General features: G+C 53.0%; 1 long non-coding RNA gene across 1 annotated transcript in view; it reads left to right on the forward strand.

The window, feature by feature from the left end:
* Window positions 1–372, forward strand: part of LOC139361638 (uncharacterized) — a 38,303-nt gene extending 37,931 nt beyond the window's left edge. Inside the window, exon 3 of the long non-coding RNA XR_011619223.1 lies at window positions 122–372. This is a non-coding gene — a long non-coding RNA (uncharacterized lncRNA). The remainder of the gene's footprint in view (window positions 1–121) is intronic.
* The last annotated feature ends 6,921 nt before the right edge of the window (window positions 373–7,293 follow it).

Here is a 7,293-nt window from a genome sequence, read left to right on the forward strand (position 1 = left end):
AATCTTTAGTGTTTCCTGTCAGGGTTCACCCATTAAAGAATGGTCTTGTAAAAAAGTCATCGAGAGTGTCGGCGCCCAGAGGTGCTACCTTGCCCACAGTTGTGTCATCTGCTGTCACCAGGCGACACGCCCAGCGTTTAGCTGCACGTCAGATGTGGCCACGGGGCCACAGGACATCCCTGCGGACGGATGTTCTTATGCAGATTAATGAGGATGGAGACCGCTGCAGAACTGTAAGCCCCCCAGGGGCTGACGGAAGCCTGGGAATACCCGAGACACCAGAGTCGCTGCTGCCCTGGGTGGAAGGAAACCTGCGCTGGAAGATGGGAAATGCAATAAGGAGAAAGTACCAAGGTACATGATGCTGTGAAAACGGAGATGTTTTAATTAAATTAACAATTAAAATCATTTTAATTATGTGAATTATTTGAATTCATGTTAGTTCTTTTTAGGAAATTAATACTTAAAGCAAGTTTGTTTTCTGAATTGTTTGATTTAATTGAGTCAGCACAAGAGTTAGCATTGATATCTGACCCTCTTCCAGGGTTGGGGCAGAGGAGATGGGGGCAGAGGAGACAGGCCTCCCACCCGCTTTCCCCTGGAGCTCAGCCAGAATTTCCCATTGAGGAGCCCTCAGCTCCCTGAGAGCCAGGAGCTCTTGCGGAGAAGCCGCTGTCGGCATGCCACCCGCTTTGATGGCCCTGCTCTGCCATCCCTGCGCTCCAAGGGCCGGACCCTGCCGCTGCCTGTGCCAGACGGGTCTCAGGGAGGTGCCAGGCAGGGGTTATGCATGGCGGGGCCTGGGCATCGCTGTCCAGATTCCGTGGCTGCCGGTTTCATTCTCTCGCTGTTTGTCCCCCTAGCAAGACTCATGGGGTTCCTTGAGGACAAGACCCCCTCCTGCCACCTGGTCTGTTTCCTGAACGTTCTCTGCACTAGTACAGCCCCGGGATGCAGCCCTCGGGAATCAGGGTGTCGGCCATAGTAGGGCGGGTCGCTCTGCTGGGCACCATGATGGATGTTAACCGCTGTGCTTCACTTTGGGGACGTGTTTAAGTACAAAAGTAATTTTAAAATTTCACCGTTATTTCAAGACAGCTAAGAGCCTATTAGCACAGAATCCCTGGTCTGAATGAAATCAAACGGTTCTTATTAATTATTCATGATGCCACGAATATGTAGCCTTATTTTTTATAATTGCCAGTCTGTATAATTAACCTTTCATTTGGTTAAAGTACTTAACACTAAGTAGAGCTGTAATTTCAACTGTTTATAAAGCATATGGAAGAATGTTTAAATGTTTAATTAGAACCACTTTTTTAAGTTTCATAGAGAATTTTTTTTTCTTGTCAACAAGGGTCTTTAATTATTTAAACCAAAAGAGAAAAACAGACCAGAAAAGAAAAACAACTAGTAAAGCTCGGAACTGCGAAGGTGGCATCATTCCGTTAGTCTCGGATTTTGCTTCCTGGGTTTGTGACGTGGTCAGAGTCCTTGTCTTTGATTTCCTAACACAAGTTGTTAAAGTTGGAAGTGAGTGTGAAATTGAGTTAGTCTAGCTTTATTCTTTCACGGATGAGAAGTGAATTATCTTCAGCAAGGTGGGTGCAGGCGTGGTCCCCGGGGGTCACTGTGGTGAACAGGCCGCCCTTGTGGGGAGCCAAGTTCGTCATCACTGGGACAGAGCCCAGGACACTTCCCCAGCTGGCCAGCCTCTTCCTAGAACCTCACACATTGCAAAGGATGGAGTCCAGATCTATACCGTGAAGAAACGAGGGTGGTTACAGAAAGCACCACGATCTCAGCTGAGTGGCTCTGAGCACCCCAACGTTGGGGCACCTCAGCATCCTGTGTGGCTCAGGCTGTGCCCAGCAGGGAGGCCGGCCTGATCGAGCTGCGGTCTCCACCCTGAGAGTGAGGGCTCCTTCCCCCAGCGCGAGTTAAAGCATCATGTGTCCACCTGTGCAGTGGCTGGTCCCAGTGGCCCTGGAGGGCTGAAACCCTGGGTCCCGCCACTGGTCCGGGGCATCCGTTTCCCCTTCCTGCAGTTCCTGTGTCTGTGTGTCCAGGGGGCTCCGATCCCTGTCTTAGGACCATGGCTGAGGGGTCAAGTTCACCCGCTTTGGAGCTGGCCCGGATCTTGGTTCTGTGGATCCTCGCTGTGTGGCTCTGGAGCAGTTCTGTCCTCAGGAGATGGATCCTCACAGCCGCCTCTTGGGGCCATGAGGAGAATTAATAGGACGACCCCCGGGTAGCTGCTCAAAGCCCTGTGCGGGGCCAGCCCTGTGTCTCCACCAGTTCCTTTGCTCTGTGCTCCCCCCCACTGTCACATCGCCAGCCTTTATTTCCTTTTCCTTGGACCCAGACAGCGAATGCTCCGCTGGTCTTGGCAGCCCCTTCTCTAGTCTATCCTCAAATCACTTCCTGACGGACAGCCATGACTAGCCATCGGCGTGACCAAAACCCCACAAAATAGAACCCAACTTTCCTATTAAGCTGTACAGAGCTGTCCCAGCCCCACTTCCCACAGGCTGGCCTCATTCACCATGGGATCCGTGGTTCTCACCTGGGGCTGGGGGTGCCCCTGGCATCTGGTGGGGAGTGTCAGGGATGTCCCTCCAGGCCCAGTACAGTCCCCCAGCCAGTGGCCGGCAGACAGCAGCACCCAACCTGATGTCCCTGTGGCTTCTGGTTCCCCGAGGCTGGCTGTGCTTTGCTGCCTCTACATGCTCTCAGACGTGTGCCCTCTCTCCACCTTCACTGGTTAGCAGTGTTCCATCCATTAGAGCTCAAAGCACTGCCTCCCGGCAATGCAGCCCCTTCTCCTGGCCTACCGTCTGCCTGTGCCCCACGGTCTGTACCGTGTCCTCACGGACCGATCAGAGCGAGGCTCCCAGGGATGGAAAGGTTCCTGCTTGTGTCTGCTTGTGTCTCTGTCCCGCCTTCTCTGGACCCGGCACCGTGGCCTTTGCCGACAGAGGTCTTGGGTTGATTGTCAGCGAAGCAGACAATCTATATGGCTCTAAATGGCTGTGAACATGCTTGATTGGGTTATTTTAAAAATAGTTGTATATGTAAACATTTGAGTGTGACACAGGTGGATTTTTGGGCTAATGGTCTTGTTCTTCAGGGAGTAACCACAGGCCCATGCACAAGGACCATTTCCAGCTGATTTATGGAACGCTGTTCTACCTGGTTAATTTTCAACGTTATCTCAGCCTGAGAGGTAGGTCAGCATGTGACGAAGTTCACTGGTTTGAATCCTAATCTGCTCCTTAGGAGCTGCACCTTCCATGCCTTCGTTTCTTCCTTGGTTAGGTAGGGAAGGTATGAGCTACCTCAGAGTTGTGAGTGAGGCCTGCATCGAGTGACCGCATTAAAGTGACAAGGACTGCACCCGGAGTGTTGATATTTAAAGACCTTTAAACATCGCGATGCTGCATTTTCGTACCCAGGTAAAACAGCAAAGTTCTTTCAGATGCAGACACAGACCCTCGGTGAGGTGGGGGGCTGATGGCAGGAGGTGGACCACCGACCCTGTAACGAGGACGTGGTCTGTTCGAGGCTGAACGAAGTGCACATCATTGCATGTACCACGGAGGTCCCTCTCGTGAAGTCCTGGAAGGGTCCATGTGGCTAAGCCATGTGGTCTGTCCATGACGTCTGGCAGGAGCAGAGCTTTCGGGTGCAGCCTTGCTCTTGTGCGCACAGCCCTCAACGGTCTCAAAAGTCTGAGGCTTAAAGCAGGCTTGGGGTTTCCTTACACCTCCTGGACATCTAATTTGCCTGGCAAACATGTTTTTCTTGGGTGTAAAGGTGAAGGAGTGGGTGATTCTGGTGAAAGTGTACTAATTACTGCACTTCTGGGTCAGTGGCGCTTGGTTGAAGACACTATCTGCCCTGGATGGACATCTCTGGGATGGTGAGAACCGGTGGCTGGATGTCGCGGGGTTGCCAAGAAGATGCCAATTTTTTCCTTTTTCCTGAGTAACAACACCCTACTTTGTTTAGGGAAGCAGCACACCCAGCTGAAAATCCAATTCTCTTGTACGGCGGAGCGGCTGGTGACACAGGTCCAGATGCTGGGATGCTGATGGGGGGTCCTGGAGTGGGAGGTGTCAGGAGGCTTTCCCGACCCACAGCAGCCCTGGGCCCTTGTCCGGCCTTCTTGCCCGGGGCAGGACACCTGGAGGGAAAGCAGCTTCGGGGGCCCGAGGGCCAGAAGGCAGAGTCCTGGCGTGTGAGGCAGGCCTGGGCCAGGCTCCTCGGAGGATGTCACAGACCTGCTGCCCATGCAGGGACCACCCACCTCTGAGCCCCACGCAGATTTTCCTCCATAGCCGAGTGAAATCCTGGTACAGCGAGTGAGGCAGTCAGAGGCACCTTTTGTGGAAGGAGGACAAAGCTGGAGAGAAAGAGGTTTTCCTAAAGGCACAAGGCGCTGATTCTGCGTTAGGGATAATTCCTAGGAGTGTGGTTGCTGGTGGGTGGAAAACTGTAGCCAGAGAATAAGTGGGAATGGCACTTGCTGGTATTTAACTGATTCGTTCACGAATGGTCCGAACCGTTCCAGTGAAAAGAACATTTCGGACACAGAAGTTTTCATCCTGCCTGACAATGAGCATGACCGTGGGCTGTTCCATCCTTCCTGGGCGACAGTGAGAGGGTCTCAGGCCCTTCCGGCCCTGTGCTGGCATTTCCCCAGGGTGTGTGCCCCATCCTGAATAGGCTGGAATGCCTCTGGGTGCAGCTGAGCCTCTTGAAAAGGGAAGAGACATGTGATGTGCTCTGGCTGAACAGGAAAACGAGGGAGGATAGGGAGAGGGGCCTGGAGGTGAGGAGGATGGTGAGCAACACTGGGGACAGAGGAAGTAGGGTAACACCAGGGACAGGGGGACGGAGGGTAACGCCGGGGACAGGGGATGGAGGGTAACACCACTTCTCCAGGTGCCTTTGGGGGATGCTGCCGCCTCTCGCACCCCAGAGTGAAGTCAACAGGATTCTGTCCCGAGGAGCCCCAGAGCCTGGCAGCTGGGATTGTCGCAGTATGAACCACTGTTCACTAGCTCTGCACCCTGGGACAGGCTCCCTGGTGTTTCCACCCTGGTTTCCCATCTGGACAGTGGGACCCTGAGTGTCCCCGTCCCAGCTGCGCCCAGAGCCCTGGACTCCAGCGTGTCGTCGGCACTCATTAGCGTTTCTTTTGTTGTGGTCCGTGGACGAAGTGGCTCTCTCTTTGTGTGTTCACAGCCCTCCTGCTCACTTTACCTTCTGGGAACACTTTTTACATAGCTTCGTATGTGGGGAGGACTCGAGTGATTAATGGAATGTTTCATCAGGTGCAGTTCTTCTGTTTCTCAGTTTTGACACAACATTTGGTGAAATTTCCAGGGACTCCTGTGGTCAGCCTCACGGTTTCACTCTGTCACTTTCTAATGCAGTATTCTTTGGGAGTCTTTTCAATTAAGCGCCATCATTTAAAAATAAGTTTTATAATATGCAGTTTCAGGTTAATTCTTTACCTTTGTGTCTCAGGCAGTAGCTACCTACCTGTGAGTAGTCACAAAGGTTCATGCAGTTTTCTCTAGCTGTCCCTAGCTCGTAACTCAGCAGGTCCCTTCAGATGAGTCAGCCAGCTGTGTACCTGCATGTTCAGGATACTTGTCAGGGGCCTTCCTCAGAGCAAGACCGACGCTCAGCTCATCCTTGGGACTTTGGAGCCCGCCCTGGAGAGACTCCAGCCACGTCCAAAGGGGCCGTCCGGGTCCCACAGGCTGGTGGGAGTGACTTCTGAGCCACTCCAGACCACACTTTGTGTTCCTACACCCCACAAAGCCACTTAAAGTGCCATCTTCTGGTGCTGTGTGCCTCACCAGTGTGCCACACAAGCCTGCACGGGGATCTGAGCGGGCGCTGCCTTCCTCAGGCTATGCTGGAGTTTTGGGGCAACTGGAGCACTCCTGGCTGTGATTCTCGCCACTCTCTGGGCTTCCCTAGAGGGTCTCACCTGCAGCGTGAGGACCACATCGGCAGCCACTGAGGAGTCGCCAGATGCAGCGTTGGTCCCACTCAGTCCTTCTTGACTTTGGTGAGAGAGTAGACAGCAAAACTTCAGCTGGGAGCCCCAGGCCTTCTTTGCTTGGGGCCCTGGGACTGACATAGCACAGATCCTGCCATCCACGTGCTGGGGGCCCCGCCGTGCGGCTCCCTCCTCTGGTCAGGGGCTGCACCCTTGGGCTGTGCAGCTCCTGGTTCTCACACTCAGGGGCCCAGGGAGGGTGGTGGATGAAGAGAGAAGGAGAAGGGTGGCAGTTTGAGCCCAATTGTGTTGGCTTCATCTTCCGCCTCTTGTCCCTAAGTACATTGGCAAAGTTTTCCAGGTGAAAACTCAGAAGGGATTTTTAATGACTGGAATCTGTGAATTCCATGGAAGCCACGTCTGTCCACCTCTTTCACCCACCTCATTTCTCCCCGTTGGGGCTGATTTTGGCAGCGTTCATAGGGGCAGGGACGGAAGGGGTGGGGGCCAGCCGTCGGCCCTGTGTCCCTCCCTTCCTCCCCTCAGCGCCACAGCATTTCGGTGTCATCCCCTTCCGTGCACGCGTCCTCATGAAAACCAAGTGCGGCTGGAGGGAGATGCCTGCGCCCACTCCCGTGACCTTCCCGGCCAGCCTGGCTGCAGCGGCCCCTCGGCAGGCATCTTTCTGGTGCTGCCTCCGTGCCCCTCCCATCACCTGATGCTCGTGTTCCTGAATCTTCACGCGTGTGCTCTGTGCAGCCACCTCACGGGCTCCCTGGGAAGGAAGACAGTGTCTCACGCCGGTCAGAATGCTCTTCTCTGTCCACTGAATAGTCCAACACAGAATCATTCCTCTGTGATTATTTGTGCTTTGTTATGTAGAACTGGAATAAAGAAAAAGTGAATTTAGACATTACAGCCATCAGGTTGAAGCTTAGTAATTGCATTAGGGAATTAAATGGAAACATTTGAGCTTCTCGAGTTCTAATTCCACATCTTCATATCCCCATCACCCCATACCCAGTGTCTAACAGAGCTCTTGGTCTAGGAGTTTCTTGATAAATGCTTACTGAATTGAACTGGACTGAGCTTAACATTCCCACCCAGAGTTAGAAGCCAGTCCCTGAATAAATTGCATTTAGAATATGAGTTTGACGTTACTGTGGTAAGGGGTATCCTACACGTCATAATTCCTAGTCAATATCGGGTATTTAGTCAAATAGACTCAAGTATAGAGAAGCATAGGCCCATCTGGCAAAAGGGCAAGGCACGGT

This window comes from Macaca nemestrina, unplaced genomic scaffold (genome assembly GCF_043159975.1).
Source record: "Macaca nemestrina isolate mMacNem1 unplaced genomic scaffold, mMacNem.hap1 Scaffold_79, whole genome shotgun sequence".
NCBI lineage: Eukaryota > Metazoa > Chordata > Mammalia > Primates > Cercopithecidae > Macaca > Macaca nemestrina.